Source organism: Herpailurus yagouaroundi, unplaced genomic scaffold (genome assembly GCF_014898765.1).
Source record: "Herpailurus yagouaroundi ecotype Mexico unplaced genomic scaffold, PumYag 28, whole genome shotgun sequence".
Classification (NCBI taxonomy): domain Eukaryota; kingdom Metazoa; phylum Chordata; class Mammalia; order Carnivora; family Felidae; genus Herpailurus; species Herpailurus yagouaroundi.
The window spans coordinates 143,667,503-143,682,679 of record NW_024412376.1 but is presented as its reverse complement, the minus strand read 5'-3'; positions in this window follow the sequence as shown (position 1 = coordinate 143,682,679).

Genomic DNA, 15,177 nt, shown 5'->3' with positions numbered 1-15,177 from the left:
TTTCTCCCTGCCTCCAAGCCCACTGATGTTTTTATGTCTCTACAGTTTTGTCTTTTCTAGAAAGTCATTTAGTTGGAACCATACAGTTTGAGGCATTTTCAGATGGGCTTCTTGCACTTAGCAATGCACTTAACTTTCCTCCAAGTCTTTTCATGGCCCGATAATTTCTTTTTAGCACTGGATAATATTCCACTGTCTGAATGTACCCAGTTTCTTTATCCATTCACCTACTAAAGAACATCTTGTCGTCTTAAGTTTAAAAAAAAAAATGAATAAAGCAGTATAAACATAAAGATGCAGGGTTTTGGTGGATATAAGTTTTCAATTCATCTGGGTAAATATCAAGAGTTACAATCGCCGGACCATTAATGTTAAGAGTATGCTCAGCTTTGTTAGGAACAGCCAAGCTGTCTTCCCAGGGGGCTGCACCATGTTCCATTCCCATCAGCAACGTATGAAAGTTTGTGTTGCCCCACATCCTCGCCAGTATCTGGTGTTTTCACTGTTTTGGTTTTTAATCATTTTAATAGGTTTGTAGTGGTACCTCATTGTTGTTTTAATTTATAATTCTTAATGACATAGGATGGTGAGCACATATTTTCTTATGGTTATTATCCAACTGTGTATCTTCTTCCATGATGTGTTTGTTCAGATCTTTTGCTCATCTTTTGACTGGGTTATTAGTTTACTTATGCAGTCAACTTTTATGTTGTTTAACAAATTATCATAAGCTTAGCAACTTAATACAACTCACATTTATTATCTCAAAGTTTTCATGGGTCGGAGTTTGGATACAGCACAACTCTTTCAAAAGGCAGGGTTTCAAAAGACTGTTGAAAGAGGCTGCAATGTCATTTGATATCGACGTCTTTTTCCAATCTCACTGAATTCAGTTCCTTGCAGCTGTAGGAGTCAGATCCTTAGCCACTAAAAGCTTCCCCTAATTCCTTACCATTTGGCCCTCTTCATAATATGATAATTTGCTCCTTCAAGGTGAATAAGCTAGCATCTGCTGCTACTTCAACTCTCTTTTAAAGGACTTCCCTGATTAGGTCAGGCACACCCAGGACGGCCTCCATTTTGATTAATTTAAAGTTAATCGGGAACTCTGATGATATTTGCAAAATGCCTGACCTTTGTCATATAACATAACTTCATCCATCATATTCACACATTTGTGCCCACACCCAAGGAAAGGAAATGATACAGAGCATGACTCAAAAGAGTCATCCTAGGATATGTCTGCCACAGTCAGAGTCAGTTCTGTATCCCTCAGGCAGTCACAATGATTAACAACTAGGAGAGAATTGGGGGGTGGGGGGCTACTCTAGCTTTATTGGTTTCTACATGGGACATATAAGGTGTGAGTTTTGCTCAGTATTGTCTTTGTGTATGTGGGCATAATATTGCACACTTGTTCAGATTCCATTCCTTCTCATTTGTCTACAAGCTTTTTCCTAAGAAAACTTCTTAAACTTTTGTTTTTTTCACTTTCACATATTTTTTTTAGGTTTGCTTCTGGGAAACTCAGCTGAAATCATCAATATTGAAGATCTTTTAAAGACCCTTCTAATTTTAAATTTAGTCATCCTTATAATCTACTTTTTGCTAAAATATTAGAGACTGATAGTGGGTTGTTACTTCCAGATAAATTTTTCGTGTTTGTACACTGGAATTCCGGAAACAAAGCCTCCATATGAAAGAAGCTGGAGGTTATTACAGGCACCGATAAAAAAGAGGCAAAATAGAGCAACAAACCACGAATGTGGGTTTCTTAAAAATATCGTACAGGACAATTTCCTTTATTTTTCATGTTTAATTATTTGGTCCTAACTTCCATTATCAGCCCTCTCTGACTGCCACTGCATCAGAGAATAGCTGTTTCCATATCATTAAAATGAATGTCAGAAGCATTCTCAAGACCAATTTCAGCTTGGGGATGGGGATATGGATCCTGTAAAAGAAACAACAGAATCTTATTTTGATCCTTAGTGTGGTACCCATAGTATAGTGAGGAGTACCAAAATAGATCCAAAATCTATCCCCAATCCAGCTAGTTTTCTTCCTCACTGTGCTGCCACCCTAAACCAATCCAGCAACCCTTTGAAATGGTTTCCTCATTGGTCTTCCCATTTCTTCTTTGAAAACATAGCATACCATTTTCTACATATCAGTCAAGGAAAATTGTTTTAACCATAATTTAGAACATATACATTTTTCTTGAAATCCCACAGTGGCTTCTCATTGCAACTGGGAAAAAAAAAATATGTATATGTGTGTATACACACACACACACACACACACACACACACACACACCCACATACACACATATATATTCATACACATATATATACACATACATACATATATATACACATACATATATGTATATATACACACACATACATACATACATACATATCTTAACATGGTCTGGAAGATTCCAACTATGTGCTGAGGATTTCTGGTGCCAACCAGCTCAAGGCAATAGATTCTAGCCATACTGACCTCATTTCAGTTCCCTCACTCCTAACTCAGGGAGATCTCCCTACCCCAAATTTGGCCCCCAGCTGTACACATACCTGGTTCCTTTATGGTCAGTCTATTCCCATTTCAAATATATGTGCTCTGTACCATCCTCCTTTCTCAGCTTTATAGCACATTTTGTTATATGAAATTATCTGATCCATTTAGATGTTTGCTCATTGGTTATGACACACACATACACACACACGACTATAATAATGGGAATAATAACTTGATGATCTTGTTCCTTGCCATATTACCCATATTCTTAACTGTGATGACTAAAAAAAAAATAAATGAATGAATGAAGTCATAAATGAAATAATAAATGAATAGAGATTTCCAACTCCCCTCTTCTCTTAGAATTACACAATTGACCTCCTCGTCCCTGTGATGGAATTCCTGATACTTTTGACTTAGATGGCCATAACAGGAAACCTCGCTTAGAATGGAACCAGGAAGCCACCAGGGGGAGCTCTCACATCCTACCACTCATCATCAATTGCAGAACACAACAGGAAGAGACATGCCTTGCAAGTCCATTCTACTTTAACTACTACTTTACTATCCCAACAGGAGGAACAAAGTTTTTTTCTCCTCCCTTGGCAACAGCCAGTCAATGAGAGATTGTCAGAAATCAGTCAACAAAAAGCCACTGTACTTCAAACTAAGAGTTTACTCCAATGAACCTTTTGTTTATAACAATCCTCCCAAATTCTCCCTTTCCTTTATAAAAGAGCATTTCTCTCTTTTATTCTCAGGACTTGACTACAGTTTTTCCAGAGCTTGCTTATCCTGTATGACAATTCTCTATTTGTAAATCTCCCCCCACCCTCCCTCTCTCTCTCTCTGTTTTTCCTTTTTAAAGTTAACACTTGCAAACAGTTTGTGTCATGACCGGACCAGGTTAAAACCACAATCAGATATACTTCTCTTCTAACAAATTGGTAAAGATAAAATGAACCATATTACCAATATACAGGAAGGTTTGAAGAAATAAGTACTTTAAGTCAGCTTAATGTTAAATTAAACATCCTACATTTGACACAGCAATAGTATGTTTAGATATTTAACCTTAAGAAAGTGATTTAAGTATATGCCAATGCAAAACTTCAGCACTAAACTATAGGATTAAATGTAGAGACAAGAAAAGAGCCAATATTTGTCCAGCAAAAATAATGGCAAAAAATAAAAATAAAAAAATACTGGCAAAAAAATAAAGGCAAATGTTTATTAAGATGAAAGATATATATTCTTAATATTACTATGTCAAAAAGATGTTACAATAAATGTGCAATATTTCTTTTCAATTTTATAAAATATAGAAGGATATACATGTGCCCAATAAGTAATATGAAAAGTTTTCTAAAAAAATTAATAATAGTTAACTCAAGATGGTAGAATTAGAGGTTATTTTTAAGCTTCCTTCATTTTGTTGAGGTATCTATACTTCATTAGTTTTCTAAAATAAACAAAATATTAAAAAAAAATATCTGCTCACAAATATTCTAATATTGAATCCTCTTGGTGCAGACAGAATAAAGATCCTCCCCAGAAAAGTTATGTCTGAGCCCCCAAACCTATAAAGATGTTACATTACATGGCAAAAAGGACATTACAGAGGAGATTAGGTTACAAATCTTGAGACAGAAAGATTATTCTGGATCATCAAAGTGGTCCAATGTAATAACAAGGGTCTTTATTAGAGTGAGGCAGAAGAGTCATAATCAAAGAAGGAAATGTGATGAAAAAAGCAGAGACTGGGGGGATTGGGTATCAAGATGGCGGAGTAGGAAGATCCTGAGCCCAACTCCTCTCAAAGACACATCAAAATAAGTAACTTTATATGAACAACAATCTCTGAGAATGATGTGAAGAGTAGCAGAACAGGGAATATAAAGAAAAAGCCACATCAAGATAGCTAGGAGAGGCAGAGAGGCAATTCAGTCAGGTGACTCATAGGCATGAAGGATAGCACAGCTGTAGAGGCCCTCTCTGAGGAATGAGTGGCTTAAGCCCCACATTGGACTCCACAGCCCAAGGGACCTGCAGCAGGAATAAAAGCACCCATAACATCAAGATTTGAAAACCAATGGGCTTGTGTCCAGGAGAGAAGGGGGCAGTAGGAAACTGAGAATGTGGGCTTAAAGGTCATACGTGCCATTTCACTTGTTCCACACACCAGAGCAGAGGCAGCAGTTTTAAAAGCACCTATGTTCATGTAAAGGAGATCCATTGACTAATTTTAGGGCATCGGCCAGAGGGACAGTGATCTATTGAATCGTTCTCTGGGGAAGAAGTACTTGTAGGCTGTAACTATATCTATATCGATCTATATCTATTTCTATGTATAGAGATATCTATCTATCTATCTATCTATCTATCCATCTATAGATCTAGATATATAGATTCTTTTTTTACTTCCCTTTTACCAAGGTAGCCCAGTGCTGGTGGCCATCTTTCTAACACTCTCCATCCACTGTGCTAGCACTGTTTGCCCTGCCCTAGCATCCTGTGACCCACCCTACGAAACTCACCCCAGCCCAAATTCCATCCAAGAAGAATCCCACCCTGCAAGCACACAAGACTGACAGCAGAACCCCTCCCAAGCAATTACCTGGCCCAGACTAGAATCCTTGCAACACTACAACACCTACAATAGTCCCAGCCAGGCGGGCCAGGAGCCAGACCCGCTTACCAGTGAACACATAGCAGTTGCAGCCAGGCCTTACAGTAGTGCTGGGGGAAAGCCCTGCATGCCAGCAAGTCAGCACCAGTTGTGACCCAGCCACAACAGGAGGGTGCACAAAGACCACATAGGTGACACCCCTAAGGAACTGGCTTGGGTGACCAGGGGAGGTTTTTTTTTATTTGTTTTGTTTTGTTTTGTTTGCAGAAAGCCACTCCTTCAAGATGGGGACATGCAACTGATTTATCTAATATATAGAAACAGAAAGGCAAAATGCAGAGACAGAGGAAAATGTTCCAAATGAAAGAAAAAGACAAAACCTAAGAAATCGAAACAAAACAAAACAAAACAAAAATGGAGATAAGCACCCCACTCGATAGAATTCAAAATAATGGTCATAAAGATATTCAGTGAACTTGGGAGAAGAGAAGATGAACACAAAGAGAACTTCAACAAAGATAAAATAAAAAAAAAAATCAGAGCTGAAGAATACAATAACTGAAATTAAAAATACACTAAAAGGAGTCAACGGCAGATTATATAAGGCAGATAGATAAATCAGCGACATGGAAGACAGGCTGTTGAAGATCACACAATCAGAACAGAAAAAAAGAAATTAAAGATTTCAAAAATGAAGATAGTTTAAGGGGTTTCTCAAATAATACCAGCATACTAACATTCAAATTGTAGAGGATACAGAAAGAGAAAAGAAAAAGGAACAGAAATGATATTTGGACAATTTTTCTAAACTGGTGAAAAAACAGGCATCCAAGTCTAGTACACACACAGAGTCCCAAGTACGGTAAACCCAAAGAAACCCACACCAACAGACATCACAATCAAAGTTGCAAGGGTTAAAAAGAGAATCTTAGAAGCAGCAAGAGGAACAATTAGTTACATACAAGGGAAACTCTGCAAAAGACTATCAGATGATTTTTCAGCAGAAACTTTTCAGGTCAGAAAGGAGCAGCACAAAATATTCAAAGTGCCGAGAGGAAAATACTTACCACCAAGAATACTCTGTGTGGCAAGAACATCACTCAGAATTGGAGAGATAAGGAGTTTCCCAGATAAGCAAAAGCTACACGAGTTTATCATAATCAAATAGCCTTACAAGAAATGTCAGAGACTTCTTTAAATGGAAGAGAAAAAGCCTTAACTAGAAATAAGAAAATTATGAAAAAGAACACCTCACTGATAAAGTTAAATATACAGTAGCAACCACCTACATAGTACAAAACTTAAAAGATTCAGAGTGCCTGGGTGGCTCAGTTGGTTAAGCGTCCTGCTTCAGCTCAGGCCATGATCTCATGATTCATGGGTTCAAGCCCTGCGTCAGGCTCTGTGCTGACAGCTCAAGCCCGGAGCCTGCTTCAGATTCTGTGTCTCCCTCTCAGCCCTTCCCCTGCTCACACTCTGGCTCTCTCTGTCTCTCAAAAATAAATAAATGTTAAATAAATAAATAAATAAATAAATAAACAAATAAATACACACATACATTCAGAAGTAGTAAATCATCTAGGCCTGCAAGAATTAGTCAAGGGATTCACCAAATAATAGGGTCTAAAATATGATGCAAAAATATAAAATGTATATGTGGGGGGGAGTGAATATGTAGTCCTTTTAGAATACACTTGAATTTAAGCAAACATCAACTTAAAATAGACTGCTATATGCATAGGGTGTTAAATTTGATGGTAACCACAATCTAATATATATATTAGATCTACAAAAAATAGGAAGAAAAACAAACATAACCCTAACGGAATCGTGAGGTAAGAGAACAAGAAAGGGACAGAGAAGAACTGCAAACACAGCTATAAAATAACCAACAAAATGGAAACAAGTACACACCTATCAGTAATTACTTTAAATGTAAATGGATTACACATCAAAAGACATAGGGTGGCTGAAAGGAGAGAACAAGACCCTATCTATGCTGCCTACAAGAGATTCACTTTAGATGGAAAGATACATACAGAATGAAAGTGAAGTAACGGAAAAAGATATACCATGGCAATGGAAATGAAATGAAAGCTAGGACAACAATACTTGTATCAGAAAAAAAAACTTGATTTTTTAAAAAGTTTTTTCTTAATGTTTATTTATGTTTGAGAGTGAGAGAGAGTGGCGGAGGGACAGAAAGAGAGGGAGACACAGAATCCAGAGCAGGCTCCAAGCTATCAGCACAGGCCAGATACAGGGATTGAACTCATGAACCATGAGATCATGACCTGAGCCAAAGTCAAACACTTAACTGACTGAGCCATCCAGGCGCCCCCACACAAAGTTGATTTTAAAACAAAAACTATTTCAGGAGACAAAGGAGGGCATTACATAATGATAAAGGGATCAATCCATAAAGAGGATCTAACAATGGAAATATCAATATACCAAATACAGGAGCACCTAAAGGCAAATATTAACAGACATAAAGGGAGAACTAGGAATACAAAAGGTAGTAGGAGACTGTAACATCCCATGTGCATAAATAGATAAATCACCCAGACAGAAAATCAATAAGGAATGATTGCCCTTAAGCAACGCATTAGACCAGATGGACTTAAGAAATATATACAGAGCATTCCATCCAAAATTACAGAAAATACATTATTTTCAGGTGCACAGAAAATATTATGCAGATAGAGCATATGTTAGGCCACAAACAAATCTCAGATTTAAGAAGATTAAAATCATATCAAGTATCTTTTCTGACCACAACAGCATCAACTAAAAACGCATTACAAGAAAAAAGCTGGAAAATACACAAACACATGGACGCTAAACATGTTACTATATATGATAAATAACCAAGGTATCAATGAAGAAATCAAAGGAAAACAAAAAGTTCTTTGAGACAAATAAAAATGAAAACAACCGTCCTAAATCAATGAGATGCAGCAAAAGTAGTTCTAAGAAGGAAGTTTATGGCAATATGGACCCACCTCAAGACAACAACAACAAAAAGAACCTAAATAAACAATGAAACTCTATACCTAAAAGAACAAGGAAAATAAAAATATCAAACAAAGTCAAATGTTAGTGTTTTATAAATCAGAAACAGAAATGAGAACAAACCGTGAAAATAAAAGCATGCTTATACAGTCAGTTAATATTTAACAAAGGAGGTAAGAATATACAAAGGGGAAACGACAGTCTCTTCAATAAAAATGGTGCTGAAAACACTAGCCAACTATTCCTGGGGAAAAAAATGAACCTGGACCACTTTCTTACACCATACAAAAAATAAATCAAAATGGATTAAGGGCTTAAATGTAAATACAGAAGTGATAAAACTCCAAGAATAAAACAAAAGCAGTATGCTCTTAGACATCTGTCTGAGTGCGCGCGCGCTCTCTCTCTCTATATATATGTATATACACACACACACATATATATATATATTTTTTTTTTCTGATCTATCTCCTCAGGCAAGGATAACAAAAGCTAAAATAAACAGATTAAGACTATATCAAACTAAAACGTGTTCACACACAGAAGGAAACCACTGGCAAAACAAAAAGTCAACTTAATGATTGAGAGAAGATATTTGCAAATTATATAAACATATGGGGTTAATAACTAAAATATAAAAGAACTCACATGACACAATATTAAAAAAGAACCTAAATTAAAAATGGGTGATCTAATTAAAAAATCTAATTAAACATCTAATTAGTAGACGTTTATGCAAAGAACATGTACAGATGGCCAACAGACACATGAAAAGATGCTCAGCATCACTCATCATCAGGGAAATGCAAATCAAAACCATGAGATATCACCTCACACCTGTCAGAATGGCTAAAATCAAAACCACGAGAAACAAGTGTTGGTGAGAATGTGGAGAAAAAGAAAACGTCATGCACTGTTGGTAGGAATGCAAACTTGTGCAGTCACTGTGAAAAACAGCATAGAGGTTCTTCAAAAGATTAAAAATAGAATTACCATATGATCCGGTAATTCCACTGCTGGGTATTTACCCAAAGAAAACAGAAACACTAATTCTAAAAGATAACCATATTCCTGTGTTTATTGCAGCATTATTAACAATAGCCAAGATATGGAAGCAACCTAAATGTTCATCAGTGAATGAAATGGATAAAGATGTGGTATAAATATATACATTGAAATATTATTCAGCTATAAACGAAGAATGAAATGTGGCCATTTGCAACAACATGGATGGACTTAGAGTACATTATGCTAAGCGAAAACAGTCATACAGAGAAATACAAATGTCATATGATTTGACTTATATCTGGAATCCAAAAAAATAAACAAACAGATAAAACAAAAGAGAAGGACTCACAGATGCAGAAAACATGCTGCATTGTTTCCAGAGGGGTGGGGGGGGGTAGGCAAAATAAAGCTAGGGGATTAAAAAGTTTAAACTTTCAGTTATAAAATACATAATAAAAGGAATGCAATGGCCAGCATAGGGAATATAACCAATAAGGAATATAAGTAATAATACTGTAACAATTTTGTATTATGACAGATTATAGCTAGATTTATCATGGTGATTACTTTCTAATGTATATAAATGTTGAATCACTGTGTTGTATGCCTGAAATTAACAAAGTATTACATGCCAATGTACTTTAGTAAAGAGAAGTTTATACGTGCAAAAAAATAGCATTCACACAGCTCTGTTCACAACAGCTAAAATATCAGAAACAAGACAATTACATACCAACAGCCAAATGGATAAACAAACTGTGGTAGGTATACTAGGGGATATTATAAAACAATAAAAACAAATGAGCTATTGATAGATTCAGCAATATAGATGGACGCCAATTATGATGAGGCAAGAATTCATACTCTACGATACCATTTATATTTATATTAAGTAAATGTAAAACTAGTCTATAGTAATAAGATTCAGATCAGTGGTTGCCTGGGGACTGAAAGACAGAACTGCCTTAAGGGAGACTAAGGGACATTTTGTGGTGATAATATTTTCTCTGGATTGTGGTGCTGGTTACATGAGTGTATACATTTGAGAAATCTCATTGAACAGTACAAGTAAAAGGGATCTTACTCTACAGAAATTATGCCTCAATAAAGTTGATTAAAAAAATATATATATACACACACATATATATACGTATATATACACACACATACATATATGCATATATATGTATACATATGTATGCATATATGTGTTGTGTATATATATGTACGTGTGTATATATACATATATATACATGTGTATATATACGTATACACACGGGTGTATATATACGTATATATACATGTGTATGTGTATATACACGGGTGTATGTATACGTATATATACACGTGTATATATATATAATACATGTGTGTATATATACATATATACGTGTATATATACATATACATATATACATATATGCATATACATATACATATGTATATATACATAAGCAGAGGTTGAACTAATGCTGCCACACAAGTTACAGAATGCAGCACGTTCCTAGAAGCTGAAAAAGGAAAGAAAATAGACTCTTCTTTACAGCTTCTAGGAGCAATAGAGAGCTGTGACAAACCCCTTCTTGACTACTGACCCCCAGAACTGTAGGATAATAAGTAATCTGTGAGGTTTTTTAAGCCACAAAGTTTATGGTAATTTATTAGTATATCAATAGGAAATGAATACATCCTGAGATATAAAAATTAAAACAAAGAAATGGGATATTTAGTGCAATAACTACTCATAGAGCACTAGACAGACAATATTAAAATCACATTTTTGTTGATGTTCAAATGCAAATTTGAGCCTATTTCTTCAGAAATCCAATACTCACACCAAGATTTATACAAAGGGTTTCTTAAAGTAGTATTGAGGAACGTCAAAAGGAACATCAAAACCATACTCCTCAGACATGTATAGAACACTCCAGAACACCATCGCCACAGAGTTGTTCTCTTGTAATCTTTCCCCTTCAAGTTTTCCTTACTTGCCCATTTCAATCATTATTTTTAGCTTGACTGAAAATGACAAGGGGAGCAAAAGAGTGTAATTTACTCCCAGACCAGCCAGGTACAAAATGTTTCTCATTACCTGCTTTTTTAACAACACAAAGGCATGAGTTTGTGATTTGGCAACATTTGTCTCCACCATGATATGTAAATTTAATTGTAAGTAAGTGGAAATATTTTTAGCCTGCTTCAGAAATGTGCTTGTTTAGAAGCATTCTTGTCCAAAACCTATGATCACGGTAAAGCTTAAGAGATACTTCTTTGCTCTGGTTTGAAGCTGTCAGTGTGCAGAAACAGCACGCCTATTTGTTGAAGTGGGAGAAAGCGTATATTTTCCATATGTTTTTATCAAAAATTGTTCAACTGATTACCCTGATGGCATAAAAGAAATCCTACCTTTTGGCTGAAATCAAACATCTTAAACTTAACAGGATTAATTTCTGAGTGACTAAAAAGGATTTGTGTAAAGTGCTGCTTAATAATTAACTAGTCTTGGATTGTTTTGCTTTCTTTCATTTATAACCTGCATTGCCATTTGGGGTTTAAAGTTGTGGCAGCTGAGGGGAATGTGGTCCAACCCTCTGAGTCATGCAAAGTGCCTTGAATGGCCAAAAGGCCAAAGACAGCCTTGGACCAAGCTATGAAACTGACAAATGGTCTTTGCTTCCTCCTTATGTCTCTCTTGATCCAGCTACATCGAAGCAGCCTAGCAAGCACACACAGTCCTCCCATCACTGCCTCCGTACCTCTCCTGGGACCCATATCATTGTGCCTTAAGTGGCTTTCATACTTTTATCCATGGGAAAGAATGCACCTTCTTCTTTTTTCACGTAGAAATTTGTCATGTAATTTGTCTAAGAATACTGCTGAAACTTCCAGTCAAGGATGGCTTTGTAAGCTCATGCTTTATGATTCCCATTCGAACATCAAATGCTAAGGTATCTGAAAATAGGATTAGCATTGCACAAAAACAAAATAGTATTTCTGTGGATATGAAGAGGAATAGACATACAGAAGAGCAAGTCTGGACTGAAGGTGTAGGATTGCTGGATCTGGGCCCAGAATCAGGCAAAGGCAGATGTGAGTTTGCGTCCTCTGAGTTTCTCCATATGAGGCAAATATTTCCATCATGCCCATTGCAGAGAAAGAGCTGAGCCAGATTAAGCTTCTACAAACTGGAAATATATCTATGTATTTTTATTTTTACAATAAGGTTACTGTCTTTTTTTTTTTTTTGCACAATCTAAGAAATGGTTTATTCCAAGGTTGTAAGGCTTTTTCTCCTATACTTAATCTATAAATTTTATAGTTTTTGCTTTTATATGTAGATCTATGAACCTTTGGAAATTAATTTTTTGGTGTGAGCTATTTGTCATAGACCTATTTGTCTATGTTCACACAAATGCCACATTGCCTTCATTAATGTAACTCTAAATCTTAATATCAGGTAGTATAAACCTCAACTTCTTTTTCATTTTATCAAAAGTGTTTAGGATGTTCTAGGCCTTTGCATTTCCATATATATTCTTTAGAATTATTAATTCATTTTTATTTAGAATTAATTTGTTCATTTTTATTCAAAATATTTCTGAAATTTTGATAGGATCTTTTTAATCTATAAGTCAATTTGAGGAAAGCTGATAACGATATTGAGACTACATCAACAATATTGAGACATCCATAACATGTATATATTCATTTATTTAGGCCTTTAATTTCAGCACTATCATATTTTATAGTGTGTCAGTTTTAGATGCTATTTGTAAACCATTCTGCTTCTTTCGTTTTCCAATTTTTGTTGCTATCATAATCACAGCTGAGTTTGTATGTTGACTTTGTATCCTACATTCTTGCTAAATTCACTTGGTTCTGGCAATTTAGTTCTAGTGTTATAGTGAATTATTTAGAAAATTTTATGTAGACTTTCATACTGCTTAAAAATAAAAACAATCCCTAATTCTTTTTTTTTCTCTCTCCTTACTGTACTGGATGATTCATTCAATATGATAATGAACAAAGATGGTAAGAATGAATACCCCTTCCCTTTTCTGATTTTAGAGGGAACATATTCAGTATATTACCATTTGGTATGAGGTTACTTGTGCACTTTTATTTGTGTTTTGTTTGTACAACTAATGTATTAGTTGACTTGGTCTGCCATAACAACATAGCAGAGACCGGATGGCTTAAGCAACATATGTTTATTTACTCACAGTTCTGGAAGCTGGAAGTTCAAGATCAAAGTGCCAGTAGGGTTGGTTCCTGGTGGTGCCTCTCTCCTTGACTTGCTGCTAACAATATTCTCGCTGTGTCCTCAAATGACTTTTCCTCTGTGCAGAGAGAGAGAGAGAGAGGGGGGGACAGATCTTCCTCTTCTTATAAGACCACCACTCCTACCTAATTAGGGCTCCACTCTTGTGGCTGCTAAATTTAACTTTAATTACCCTCTATGGCCCTATCTTCAACTGCAGCCACATTTCAAGCAAGGCTTCAATATACGAATTTTAGGGAAAACACAATTCAGTCCATAAAAAATGTCCATTATACATTCAGAAATAGTTCATCAGTTTTGGTTTAGCTGGAATATTTGATCAGGAAAGGGTGTAAAATTTTTCAGAATAATTTTTATGCATCCATTGAGATGCAAAGTATATTGAGATGGTAAATTATATTCCTTGATTCATGAATATTGAAAGAACTTTGCATTTCTGGGATAAATCCCATATTCTTATAATATATTTATTCTTTTATATATATTATTGGGTATTCTTCTGTATATGTGATTGAGGAACACAGATTTGTAATTTTCATATAATGTCAAGAAATATCTGGGTTTGTAATTTCAGATTGGGGCATCATTACATGAGATTTATAAAATAAATTAGAAAAAAGGTCCCATCTCCTAAATTTTCTGAAAGACTTTTTTACAAGATTGGTATTATTTTCTCCTTAAACTTTTCTTTTTGACGTTTATTTATCTTTGAGAGAGAGAGAGAGACATAACGCGAGCGGGAGAGGGGCAAAAAGAAAGGGAGACACAGAATCTGAAGCAGGCTCCAGGCTCTGAGCTGTCGGCACAGAGCTGGATGCAGGGCTCAAATCCAAGAACCGTGAGATTGTGACCTGAGCCAAAGCTGGACGTTTAACTGACTGAGCCACTCCAGCGTCCCTCTCCTTAAACATTTTATAGAATGTATCTATGAAACCATCATGGCCTGAAGTTTTCTTTAGGATAGTTTTGTGAGCAAATTCAACTGGATTGGGGCTTTAGATATAGATATTAGGTCTATTCATATTTTTCTTTTTTGTAAATCAGCTTTAATATAAGTAGATACTGCTAACAAAATACTTAGAAAATGTATGTTCACAGAAACACTGAAGTTAAGTAATTTAAAACAATATAATGCAAAAGATTTTTTTAACAAAGCTAGTGTAAATATATTAGTATCAGAAAGTTAGAATTATATGAATACAAATGAAGAGGTTACATTCATTAGAAAATAGAAGTTTTATAATTTTATGAACCTAATAAAACATCAAAATACGTAAGGCAAATATTAATAGAACTTCCAGGAGAAACTGACACATTTATCATCATACTTGATTTCTGGCACACTTCTCTCAGCAGCTGATACATCAATGAAAGAAACGCCAATAAAAATAACTTCAACAACAAAGGTAACAAGCTTAACTTAATGAATTATAGGGAATTTGTTCCCCAAAATATAACAGAAAATGAGCTTCATCATACTTTTGTATATTTTTCAAAGCTTTGCTTTTATGTTGAGATCCTAAAATTATGAAATATAGTTCTACTGTAACTTTGCCATAATATGCAACTTATCAGCCATCATTATTTTATGTTTTCTACTTCTCTTGAAGCAATAAAACCACTGCTGCTAAGAACTGTATGTAAATTTAACAGCATATTTAGAGGTATAAATGGAACATGAATGTAGAGAAAGAGGACTCAGATATTAAAATTTC